At 34.0% G+C, this 13,169-nt stretch overlaps 1 protein-coding gene across 5 annotated transcripts in view; it reads left to right on the top strand.

The window, feature by feature from the left end:
• DSE (dermatan sulfate epimerase) overlaps positions 1-13,169 on the top strand; it is a 71,424-nt gene that overhangs the window by 41,339 nt on the left and 16,916 nt on the right. The gene's annotated exons all lie outside the window — the stretch shown is intronic.

Here is a 13,169-nt window from a genome sequence, read left to right as displayed (position 1 = left end):
GGCTGACATGTCTTGGTTTGGGACGGTCTGTTTTCATTCATGTCTTATCTTACTCACTTGATGGACTCTTTCAGTCTGGAAACTCGTGCCTTGTAGTTCTCTGAAATTCTCTTGATATATTTGATTTCTTCCCCTTTTTTGTTTTTCTTTTTGTTCTCTTCTTGTTCAGATTTTCAATCTCTTGGGCCAGTCCTCTAATTTTCTTTTCCTTTCTCTCCTATTTTCTATTTCATTGTCTCATTCCTCTCCTTTCTTGAGATTTCTTCAGTTTTCCTTCAGCCCTTCCATTGAGCTTGTCTTCTTGCTATTTTGTTTTTCATTTTCAAGACATCCTTTTTGTTTTGAAATTTTTTTCTAACTGCAAGATTTAATTTCTCCCAAGCTGCATTTATCATTTTGTTAATTTGGGCCTCTTTTTGCTTACTGTGGGATTTCCTTAAATGTCCGATAGTCGTTGACTGCCTACTCATACATAAGAGTGGGGTTTTATTTAGTTTCCTATTGTTTTTCTAACAAATTACCACAAGCGTAGTGACTTAAAGCAACACAGACTTACCTTACACATCTGTAGGTTAGCAGTCTAACAGGAATCTCACTGGGCTAAAATTAAGATATCAGTAGGACTGCATTCCTTTCAGGAGCCTCTAGGACAGAGCTTATTTCCTTGACTTTTTGCCACTTCTAGAGGCCACATAAATTCTTTTACTTTGGGCTCCTTTCCTCTGTCTTCAAAGTCAGCAATGTTGTCTCTCTCTAATTTTTGCTCTGTAGTCACATCTCCCTCTGACCACAGTAAGGAGAGATTCTTTGCTCTTAAGGACACATGTGATTAGATTGGGTTCACCCAGATAATCTAGGATAACCCCCCACCACAAGGTCCTTAATTTAATTACCTCTGCAAAGTCCCTTTTGCCATGGAAGTTAATATATTCATAGATTCTGGGAATTATGACGTGGACATGTTTGAGGGGACCATTATTCTGCCTACCACAGATTCTAAACAGCTGATTGTCCACTCTGTGTGTGTGTGTGTGTGTATTGGGGGTTCTGTGCACTGTAAGGTTGATAACAATCTGGCTAAACCTTTTTCCTTGGGAAACCCTTGATGTCAGAATCTTTAGAACTTTATTCTTGGTCCTAGAGTACTTACTCTTTATGTATCATGTTATGTTTGAAATAGCATGTTTTATTTTTTTTGAGGAAGATTAGCCCTGAGTTAACATCTGCTGCCAATCCTCCTCTTTTTGCTGAGGAAGACAAGGCCTGAGCTAACATCCATGCCCGTCTTCTTCTACTTTATATGTGGGACACCTACCACAGCCTAGCTTGCCAACTGGTGCCACGTCCGCACCCAGGATCCGAACCAGCGAACCCCAGGCCGCCGAAGTGGAATGTGCGCACTTGACCCTGCACTACCAGGCCGGCCCCAGATAGCATGTTTTTAATGTCACATGTTATAAAATTTATATTGAATTTTAGGAAATAAATATATAAAGGTACAAACAATTATTATAACTGGTCAGTTACTGTCAGAGCCAACATTTATAAATTGTCATTTTTTCCTGAAATTTTTAATTTGAAAAATTTCAAACGTGAATATAAGTTAAAGAACTATGTAGTTAATATCTATGTATGTACTCAATTCCTAGATTCAAACATTATTTGTATTTTCAGAGAAACAATTTTGCATTTGTTGATTTTCTCTATTTGTCTGTTTTGTATTTCATAGATTTTTGTCTTTATTTGTTTCCTACTATTGACATTGGATTTAATTTGCTCTTCTTTTTCTAGCTTCTTAAGGTGGAAACTTAGATCATTGATTTTATACCTTTTTCTTTTCTGATATAAAACTTGTTGTGCTGTAAAATTTCCTCTAAGGACTGCATTAACTGCCTCCCACAAATTTAGACATATTATGTTTTCACTATTACTTGCAGTAATTTATAATTTTGCTGTGATTTCTTTTTTGACCCATGATTACTTAGAAGTGTGTTGCTTTTATATATATTTGACTTTTCTAGCTATGTTGTTATTGAGTACTAATTTAATGTCCTTGTTGCAAAAGCACACTAAAAAGATTTCAGTCCTTTGACATTTATTGAGACTTGTTTTATAGCCCAGCATTAAGTAGATTTTGGTGGATATTCCATGTGCCCTTAAAAAACATATATTCTTTCTACAGTTGTTAGATGTAGTGTTTTATAAAGGTCAGTTAAGTCAAGTTGGTTGATAGTGCTGTTCAGATTGTTTATATCCTTACTAATTTTTTGTCTTCTTGTTCGATCAGGTTAGAGGACAAGAGTATTAAAATCTCCAATCAGAATTGCAGAGCTGTCTTTTCCTCCCTTTAGTGCTAATGATTTTAACTTTATATGTTTTTGAAGCTCAATTTAGTAGGGTGCATAAACTTTTAGGGTTGTTATATTTTCTTGGTGAATTGACACATTTTCATTATAAAATATGTTTTTCTGGTAATACCCCATCTTGAAGCCAACTTTGATGTTAATTTAACCATTTGATTTGACATTAATATAACCATTCTTGCATTTTTATTCTTAAAGTTTTGCATGGTTTATCTTTTCTCATCCTTTACTTAAAACCTGTTTGTGTCTATATGTTTAAAGTATGTCTCTGTAAACATATTTCCATTTTCCTTTTATTTAAAAATCCAGTCTGGCAATCTCTTTAGGTGGTAGGTTTGTCCATTTACATTTATTGTAATTATTGATGATTGGGTTTAAATGTACTATCTTGGTATTTGTTTTCTAGTTATCCCTTCTGTTTTTGTTCTTTTTTCCCCCCTCGTGTCCTCTTTTGTGTTAATCAAGTATTTTTTTTTTAGTATTTCATTCTATTGTTTCTCTTGGCTTTTATCTACACTTTGAGTTATTCTAGCAGTTGCTATGAATCACAATATTTACAATATAAAATCATATTATACTACTTCAGAAAAGATGTAGAAATCTTATAAGAGTATAATTCTGTTTACTACTCCTCACTTTTTCTTTCTTGCTCCTGTCATATATTATACTTCTACGTTTGTTATAGACCTCACAATACATTGTTATTGTATTTGCTTTAAGGAGACATTAAACTTTCTAAAAAGTTTGGAATGAGTGAATATGCACACACATGTGTAAATATAAATATTGAAGGAAAAAAGCCTATTATATTTGCCCACATAGTTATCCTTTTTTGGTATTCTTGATTCTTTGTATAGAGTCTGGCTTTCATTTGGTATCATTTCCATCAGCCTAAAGGAATTCTTTTAGCATTTCCTGTAGCACAAGTTTGCTGATAACAGATTTTCCCTGCTTTTATTTATCTGAAAATTAAAGCTTTATTTCACATTCAACTTTTTTCAGCTTTACTGAGGTATAGTTGACAAGATTGTAATATATTTAAAGTGTACAACATGACAGTTTGATATACAAAAACATTGTAAAAGGATTCGTGGCATCAAGTTAATTAACACATTCTTCACCTCATGCTTTTTTTTTTTTGATGAGAACACTTAGTTCTTAGCAAATCTCAATTATACAATACACTATTATTAACTATAGTCACCATGTTATACATTAGATCCTCAGACCTTATTCATCTTATAACTGAAAATTTGTATCCTTTTACCAGCCTCTCCCTATTTCGCCCACCCTGTACACCCTGGCAACAACCATTCTACTCTGTTTCTGTGAGTTTGACCTTTTTCTTTTTTAGATTCCACATGTAAGTGATACCATGCAGTATTTGTCTTTCTTTGTCTGACTTATTTCACTTGGCGTAATGCCCTCCAGGTTCATCCAGGATGTTGCAAATGACAGGATTTCCTTCTTTTTATGACTGAATAATATTCCATTGTGTATGTGTGTGTGTATTTTCTTTATCTACTCATCTGTTGACAGATGCTTAGGTTTTTCCCATACTTTGGCTATTGTAGTCAATGCTGCAAAGAACATGGGAGTAGAGATGTCTCTTCAAGATCCTGGTTTAGTTTCCTTTGCATATATACCAAGAAGTGAGATTGCTGGCTCATTTGGTAGTTCTGTTTTGTATTTTCTTGAGGAAACTCCATACTGTTTTCCATGATGGCTGTACCAGTTTACATTCCCACCAACAGGGTAAAGGGTTCCCTTTGCTTCACATCCTCTCCAGCGTTTATCTCTTGTCTTTTTGATAATAGGCATCTAACAGGTGTGAGGTGATAACTCACTGTGGTTTTTACTTGCATTTCCCTGATGATTACTGAGTTGAGTACCTTTTTATTTACCTATTGACTGTTTGTATGTCTTCTTTGGAAAAATGTCTATTCAGATCCTCTGCTCATTTTTTAATTGGGTTATTTTTTTTCTATTGAGTTGTGTGAGTTCCTCGTATATTTTAGATATTAACCTATTATCAGATATGCGGTTTGCAAATATTTTCTCCCCTTCCATTGGTTGCCTTTCATTTTGCTGATGGTTTCCTTTGCTGTGCTTTTTTTTTTTTTTTTGGCTGAAGCTTTTTAGTTTGATGTAGTCCCGCTTGTTTATTTTCGTTTCTGTTACCTGTGCTTTTTGTGTCAAATCAAAAAAATCCTTGCCAAGATCAATGTCAAGGAGCTTTTTTCCCTGTTTTCTTCTGGGAGTTTTATGGATTCAGGTCTTATGTTCAAGTCTGAGCCATTTTGAGTTGATTTTTGTGTATGGTATAAGATAGTTGTCCAGTTTCATTCTTTTTCATGTGGCTATCCAATTTTCCCAATACCATTTATTGAAGACACTATCTTTTTTCCATTGTATATTCTTGGCTCCTATGTCAGAAATTAATTGGCCATATAAGAGTGGTTTTATTTCTGGGCCCTCTGTTCTGTTCTATTAATCTATATATCTTTTTTTATGCCAATACCATACTATAGCTTTGTAATGTTTGGAATCTGGAAATGTGATGCCTCCAGATTTGTTCTTATTGCTCAAGATTGCTTTGACTATTCTGGGACTTTTGTGGTTCCATACAGATTTTAGGACTATTTTTTTTCTATTTCTGTGGAAAAATGCCATTGGAATTTTGATAGAGCTTGCATTGATTCTATAGATGGCTTTGGGAAGTATGGACATCTTAACAATATTAGTTCTTCAAATCCATGAGCACGGAATATCTCTCCATTTGTGTCTTCTTCAATTTCTTTCATAAATGTTTTATAATTTTTAGCGTATAGATCTTTCACCTCCTTGATTAAATTTATTCCAAAGTATTTTATTCCTTTTGATACTATTGTAAATGGGATTTTTTCTTAATTTCTTTTTCCAATAGTTCATTGTTAGTGTATAGAAACACAACGGAATTTTGTATATTGGTTTTTTGTCCTGCAACTTTACTGAATTCGTTTATTAGTTCTAACAGTTCTTTGTGGAGTCTTTAGGTTTTTCTGTATGTAGTATCATATCATCTGCAAATAGAGACAACTTTACTTCTTCCTTTCTGATTTGGATACCTTTTCTTTCTTCCTTCCTTCCCTTTTCTTTTTTTTGCCTAATTTATCTGGCTATGATTTATAGCACGACGTTTCATAAAAGTGGTGAGAGTGGACATCCTTGTTTTGTTCCTGATCTTAGAGAAAAAGCTTTCAGCTTTTCCCTGTTGAGTATGATGTTAGCTGTGGGCTTGTCATATATGGCCCTTATTATGTTGAGGTATGTTCCTTCTGTGCCTTCTTCGTTGAGAGTTTTTATCATGAAAGGATGTTGAATTTTGTCACATACTTTTTCTGCATCTATTGAGATGATCATATGATTTTTATTCTTCATTTTATCACATTTATTGATTTGTGCATGTTGAGCAATCCTTGCATCCCTGGAATAAATCCTACTTGATCATGGTGTATGATCCTTTTAATGTATTACTCAATTCAGTTTGCCAATATTTTGTTGAGGAGCTCTGAATCTGTGTTCATCAGGGATATTGCCTGTAATTTTCTTTTCTTGTAGTGTCCTTTGTCTGCCTTTGATATCAGGGTAATAGTGGCCTCATAAAATGAATTTGGAAGTTTCCCCTCATTTTATGTTTTTTGAAAGAGTTGAGAAGGATTGGTTTTAATTCATCTTTAAATGTTTGGTGGCATTCACCAGTGAAGCCATCTAGTCCTGGACTTTTCTTTGCTGGAAGTTTTTTGATTACTGATTACATTTCCTTGCTAGTATTTAGTCTGTTCAGATTTTCTATTTCTTCATGATTCATTCTTGGTAGGTTGTATAATTCTAGGAATTTATCCATTTCTTCTAATTTATTTAATTTGTTGGTGTATAATAGTTCATAATATTTTCTTATGATCCTCAGTATTTCTGTGTTGTCAGTTGAAGTGTCTCCTCTTTCATTTCTTATTTATTAGAGTCTTTCTCTTTTTTCTTAGTTAGTCTAGCTAAAAGTTTGCCAATTTTGTTTTTCTTTTCAAAAAACCAGCTCTTAGTTTCATTGATCTTTTCTATTGCCTTTTTAGTTTCTATTTTATTTATTCCTGTCTTTCTTTGTTATTTTCTTACTTCTACTAACTTTGGTGTGTGTTAGTTCTTATTTTTCTAGTTCTTTGAAGTGTAAAGTTAGCTTATTCGAAATCTTTCTTTTTTCTTAATGTACGTATTTGTTACTATGAAATTCCCTTTTAGAACAGCTTTTGCTGCATCCCATTGGTTTTGGTATGTTGTGTTTCCATTTTCATTTCTCTCAAGATATTTTTTTATTTTCCTTTTGGTTTCATCTTTGACCCATTGATTGCTTAGAAGCATGTTGTTTAATCTCCACATTTTTGTGAATGTTCAGTTTTCTTCTTATAATTGATTTCTAGTTTCATACCATTGTGGTTGGGAAAGATGCTTGCTATGATTTCAATCTTCTTAAATTTATTATAACTTATTTTGTGACCTAACACATGATATATGCTAGAGAAGGTTCTGCATGGACTTGAGAAGGATGTGTATTCTGCTGCTGTTGGATGGAATGTTCTGTATATGTCTGTTAGGTCTATCTGATCTGATGTGTACTTTAAGTCCGATGTTTCCTTATTGATTTACTGCCTGGAGGATCTATCCATTGTTGAAAGTGAGATACTGAAGTCTCCAACTATTATTTTATAGCTATTTATTCCTTCAGATCTGTTAATATTTTCTTTATATATTTAGGTGCTCTTATGTTGGGTGCATAAATATTTATAAATGTCATATCCTCTTGATAAGTTGACCCCTTTATCCTTATGTAATGACTTTCTTTGTCTCTTGTTACCATTTTTGGCTTAAAGTTTATTTTGTGTTATATAAGTATAACTACCCCTGTTTTCTTTTGGTTTCCATTTGCATGGAATGTCTTTTTCTCTACCTTCACATTCAGTCTATGTGTGTTCTTAAAGCTGAAGTGAGTCTCTTGTAGGTAGCGTATAGATGGGTCTGTTTTTTAAATCCATTCAGCCTCTCTATGTCTTTTGATTGGAGAATTTAATCTATTTACACTTAAAGTAATTATTGATAGTTATGAACTTGCTATTGCCATTTTATTAATTGTTTTCTAGCTATTCTGTAGTTCTTTTGTTTCTTTCATCCTCTCTTACATTCTGATTTGATGATTTTCTGTACCAATATGCTTTGATTTCTTTTACTTTACTTTTGCATACCTAACTATAGATGTTTTGCTTTGTGGTTACCATGATGCTTACATAGAACATTTTATAGTTATAACAGTCTATTTTAAGCTAATAACTTAACTTCTAACACATATAAAAGCTCTATTTTTACACTCCTTCCCATCACGTTTTATGTTTTTATGTCACAATTTACATATTTTATATTGTGTATCCATTAACAAATTATTGTAGTTATAGTTATTTTAAATATTTTCTTCCTTTAAAATTTGTACTAGAGTTATAAGTGATTCATTCACCGCCTTAAAATATTAGAGTATTTTGAATTTAAGTATATATTTTACCAGTGAGTTTTAGACTTTCGTATGTCTTCATGTTACTAATTAGTGTTTTTCTGTTTCAGGTTGAAGAACTCCCTTTAACATTTCTTGTAAGGCTGGTTAGTGCTGATGAACTCCTTCAGCTTTTTGTCTGGAAAACTCTTTATCTCTCTCTCAATTCTGAAGCACAGCTTTGCTGGGTAGAATATTCTTCTTTTTTTTTTTTTTTTTGAGGAAGATTAGCCCTGAGCTAACATCTGCTGCCTATCCTCCTCATTTTGCTGAGGAAGACTGGCCCTGAGCTAACATCTGTGCCCATCTTCCTCTGCTTTATACATGGGATACCTGCCACAGCATGGCTTGCCAAGCAGTGCCATGTACACACCCGGGATCCAAACTGGCGAATCCCGGGCCGCCAAAGCGGAACATGTGAACTTAACCACTGCACCACCGGGCAAGCCCCCTGGGTAGAATATTCTTGATTGGCAGTTTTTTCTTCCAGCACTTTGAATATATCATCCCACTCCCTTCTGGCCTACAAGGTTTCTGCTAAAATATCTGCTCAGAGACTTATGGAGTTCCCTTGTATGTTACAAGTTGCTTTTCTTTTGCTACTTTTAAGATTCTCTCTTTATCTTTAGTTTTTAACAATTTAATTATGTTTCTTGTTGTGGGTCTCTTTAGATTCATCTTTTTTGATACTCTTTGGGCAACCTGTATCTGGATGTCTGTTTCTTTTCCCCTAGTTTAGGGAAGTTTTCAGCCATTATTTCTTTGAGTAAATTTCTACCCATTTCTCTCTCTTTTCCTTCTAAGACCCCTATAATAGGTATATTTATGCTCTTGATAGTGTCCTATAAGTCCTGTAACCTATCTTCACTCTTTTTCATTCTTTTTCCTTTTTGCTTCTCTGATTGGGTGAATTCCACTGCCCTGTCTTTAAGTTTGGTGGTTTCTTTTTCCTACTTGATCTGGTCTGCTGTTGAATGCCTCTGTTGAATTTTTGAGATTGTTATTGAATTGTTCAGCTCTATGGTTCCTGTTTGGCACTTTTTTAATATTTTCTGTCCTTTTGTTGAAATGCTCACTTTGTTCCTTCATTGCCCTCCTGACTTTGGTAAGCACTTTATGACCGTTATTTTGAACTCTCTATCAGGTAAATCACTCATCTCCATTTTATTAAGATTGGTTTCTAGAGATTTATTTTGTTCTTTTGTTGGGAACATTTTCCTTTATTCATTTTATTTTGAATCAAATCCCAAGTCATTTTATGTCACTATTTATTTCTGACATACTTAATCTTAAATATTTGAAACATTTGCGTAGTTTACAATATGCCATGTCACAATCATATTACAAATAATGCCATGATAACCTTATGCACATGTGGTTCTGTATTTATGGAGGTATATCTTTGGGGTATAAGTATTGTAAGTTATATTACTGGTCAAAAGATGATATGTTTACATAGTTTTGTTAAATTTTGCCAAACTCCACAGGATTTTTACTATTTTACACCTGTAACAGCATTTTAAGAGTGTGCCTGGTTATCCACAGCTTTTGCTAGAGTGTTTGTGATACTTTGATGTTTTTATTAATCTGGATGTTACCTGTTGTAGATTTAATTTACATTTCTTTTATTATAAGTAGAGATGAGAATTTGGGGGGAGTATTTACCTTTCTTTTTTGTTAACGGTCTTGTTTATCCTTTGTTCATTTTTTCTAATGAGATTTTCATGATTTTTATTAAATTTTAAGAGCCTTTTGTATATTAGGATAAGTATAGCTGTATTTGAGATAAATGATGCAAATATTTTTCCCAGTTTGTTATTTGTGTTTGACTTTGCTTGTGGTGTCTTTTTCCCCATGCAAAAGTTGTTTTTAAAGTCTCATATGGCCAAAATGATCAGTCTTTTCTTCTAGTGCTTCTTGTTTTTCAGTCATAGTTGGAATTCACAAAGGAATTCATCTATATTTTCTTTTAATAATTGTATTCATATTTTAATAATTGACTTCATATTTTATATTTAGATGCCTAATTTATGTAGAGTTTATTTTATTGTATTCTGTGAGGTTTGGAGTCAATTTTATGTTTTTTCAAATGACTATCCAGTTGTTCCAATATAACTTGTTATTGATTCTTGATGCTGCCTTTATCACATATCAAATTTCCAGGATTTGCACCTCTTTCTGTTTTGCTCCATTGGTGTTTCCTTCTGTTCATACATCATACCAGTCTGTTTTGATTAGTGAAGTTTTACAGTATGTTTTCTTCTCTGGCAGAGCTAGCCACTCTCCATCATTGTTCTTCTTTTCATTGACTTCCCTGGCTGTTGTTGCATGTTTAATTTTTTTCTTACAATCAGATTGACTAGTTCCAGGCATTGCTTCTCACATGATCACTGGATGCTTGTAAAGTCATTGACTGAAGCGATGGCATCAATAAGTTGTCCAATTGAACTTTTTGAAACATATTTTATATTTTACACATATAAACATAAAGCATGTTAAACATATAAAATACCAAGCCACTTTTTTAAATGGCCAAAAATAATGTGATTAAGCTTTTTGAACAGTAGAGGCAAGTCTGCGTTATTTTCTCCTAGCACCTTTCCAGCTTTCAGAATTTCTCCATTATAACAGATTCTTTCATAATTTGTCATAAACATTTGGTAGGTAAGCCTGTTTTTAACCCTAGTCCTTTGAGCTCTGCCATTCTGACAAAACAGAGATCCTGTTATCAAATTTGAATCATCTTACCTATCATGTTTCTCCCTGTTACCTTTTAAGGCTGGACACTAGCCCAAAGCACCCTTGGTCAGCTAAAAGGGATAACAATTATAAATGCTGTTTGATTCCATTTAAATGGATTGTACTTGGATTGCTGTTTGATTCCATTTAAATGGATGCCAATACTTGGATATTTGGGTAAGACTTGGTGTCAGTGAATTAAACATTGGAATAATGACATGGCTGTGCCTTCGCATTTAATAACACTGCTCCACATTTTATTCACATTAGCTTGCTTTGACATTCAGATAATTCATTTTCTCTGAAAATCATCTAGAACATTTTAATTTAAAAAGAATATTTTCTTTAGTTTCTGCTTTTGCATAATTGACTCCTCAATATTCTGCTTGAGTGGGGCCAAACTGACCTAAATTTTTATATATTAGAATTTAATACTTGGGATATTGAATTCTTAGCTTTAAAATGAAATTAAATGGTAGTGTTCTGCTATCTTGAAGCCAATGATTTAATGAATATAGAAATCTAGATTGTGGGAGAAATTGGTCTTTTACATTTCAGGGCTGGTATGTTGTTTTCCCTGAAGGTATCTTAATATACAGTCAGTTCTTATTCTATCTTACTGTTATCCTTCTAGCAATTGTTCCCAAGTAGGGAGCAAAGTAGATGTTGAAAAAGGAAAGCTCATTCATTATCCATTTCCCTGTCTTCTAGCCAGCTAGCTTAAGGGCTAAAGTTTCTGAGCATCCAGGTTCAGGTCCACAGCTCCTGGACCCACTCTTCATAGAGCAGTACATTAGGAGCCCCGGGCTCATTAGAAGTCCGTGGGGAGAGGAAGAGTTGTTTCAGGAATTCTACATAACTGGTATCCCATGTTCCTTGGGTGGACCCTAAGCAACCATCTGAACACAGAAACGTGTATTTCTTCTGATATCTGCCCCTTTTCTCACATCTCTTGCCTTTTATCTGTCTTGGTGTCATGAAAATGGCAGAGCTTGGAACCCTGTGTTGTATTTCAGCATAAGTGTCCTTCTGCCTAGCTCTTGGTATGTCTGCTACCCCTAGCACTTTCTTCTGGTTGGGTTCTTATTCCAAACTTCGTGACTTTCTTTGAAAGCACAGTGCATTTCCTCACCAGGAAGAAGTAAAAACAATGCTAGATTCAGATAGTCCTGGATTCCATTCTTGGCTTCACCATTTACTTAACTAGGTGACCTTGAACAAGTAATTTTCTTATCTGAATAGCACTTTTACAGTCTGGAAAATGGGCATGCAATACCTAAGGTGAGTCTTGAAGATTGAATGAAATCACGTATGTAAAGGACTTGGCACATACTATGTACTTAATTAATATGAAGTATAACTTCTCTCTTTCCTCCCAGCTATAAATAGTGAATTTTGCTTGACACATCAATTCAAATGCCACCCATTCGCTACCTGATCAAACATGTAGAATATGGACAACAAGCCAGGCTAGAGTTTAGTTGCATATGCCCCTTGGATAGCTGGCCACCCACTCAGAGGCCCCTAGATCAAGTTTCTCTGTATTCCAGGCTTACTCTGCTCTTCTTGGCAAATCAGTATCAAGGCCCCAGGGCACTTCACAGGCGGGGCTACATGGGTTAGAAATCCACTTCCTTTGGTTAAATTTTATAGGAATTACTTACAAAGTTTAGCATATTACTGACATTTAACATTCATGGCTAGTTTTCCCATTTAACTTAACGGAGGGAAAAAAGATGAATCACAGCTGCCATTAGTCATCTTTTTAAAAGCAGTGGTAATATATGACTCCGAACTTTCTGGAGGTTGTTTCCAAGCACACAAAGGCATTTGGTTGAAAATTGAATGACTCTCCGTCAGGTTAATGTCTTCAGGAGACTTTTAGAATGAATAGGCTAATTTACATTTTAAAAGTTGAATTGACCTTATTTTGGCATATTTGGATGGTGTGACAAGTACACCCTGTAGGCAGAGGTGTGGCTTGTGTCTGGTAGACACAGCAGGAGGGAAGCTGGCAAAGGGAAAGTTGTCTGTTCTACCCTGTAAAGTCTAAACTTGGGGATTTCTAAAGAGTTCATTGCTGTGTTCTACATTTAAATTCATAATTCTTTTAAAGCTTGTTTCATTTTCTCTTAAATTTGCATTTACATAAATATCTAGTGTCTAAAGTAAACCAGATTTTTAAACATGAATCTTCTACTTTATGAATTTACTAAGTAAATAATTTATAGGTTTATAAAACCATATGTTAGCTCAAAATGAGAAAAAGAAGGATTGATTTGAGTTCTGCTGCTTTTTGGAAAAGGTTTAATAAGCAGCAGAGCCTCATTTAAATGTACTTTTTTAAATACATAGATTTGTCTATACCATGGATCAAATTATGACCTTCAAAATATAGTTACATATGGAAAAGTCTGGTATAAAATTGTTAGGCTGTAAAAAGTGCTAGGAAACAGGACTAATAATCATAATAACATGATAAAGAGAGTTATGAG

The sequence above is a fragment of the Equus quagga genome, chromosome 11 (assembly GCF_021613505.1).
Source record: "Equus quagga isolate Etosha38 chromosome 11, UCLA_HA_Equagga_1.0, whole genome shotgun sequence".
NCBI lineage: Eukaryota > Metazoa > Chordata > Mammalia > Perissodactyla > Equidae > Equus > Equus quagga.
The sequence above is the reverse complement of the archived record's forward strand: the minus strand, read 5'-3'. Positions and strand labels throughout refer to the sequence as shown.